Source organism: Seriola lalandi, unplaced genomic scaffold (genome assembly GCF_002814215.2).
Source record: "Seriola lalandi dorsalis isolate HSWRI2012SDOR001 ecotype SW California unplaced genomic scaffold, Sedor1 jcf7180002054425, whole genome shotgun sequence".
In the NCBI taxonomy this organism is placed as follows: Eukaryota; Metazoa; Chordata; class Actinopteri; order Carangiformes; family Carangidae; genus Seriola; species Seriola lalandi.
Window position 1 is genome coordinate 2,271,524 of NW_019524978.1, and position 350 is coordinate 2,271,873.

The window sequence follows — 350 nt, forward strand, 5'->3', positions numbered from 1 at the left end:
AAAGCCAAACAAAGCCCCACTGCAGGGGAAGTGGGCAACAACCGTGTCGTCACTGTCAGCGGGGATTTGCTCACTATATAACACTTTTTTTTTCTTTTTGTTTTTTTTTTTTTGCAGCCTGTAACTATGTACATTCCTGCCTTAAACATTATGTTGTAGGGAAAAGAAAACAAGTTCTGCTTATCTGTGTTTGGAAATGTGACTATATCTGTGATTAAAGCATAAAAAATGAAAATTGAAACCACATTTGCAGTCTTCCACCTGTTCTCTCTGAAAGCACGACCAACACATCTTTTCCTAAGACGTCTCCTGAGATGTTTCATCTCATCTCATCTTTTTTTTTTTTTTTT

The 350-nt window shown here is 36.9% G+C and overlaps 1 protein-coding gene across 2 annotated transcripts in view; it reads right to left on the reverse strand.

The window, feature by feature from the left end:
* Positions 1–350, reverse strand: part of sall3a (spalt-like transcription factor 3a) — a 16,715-nt gene that overhangs the window by 10,900 nt on the left and 5,465 nt on the right. The gene's annotated exons all lie outside the window — the stretch shown is intronic.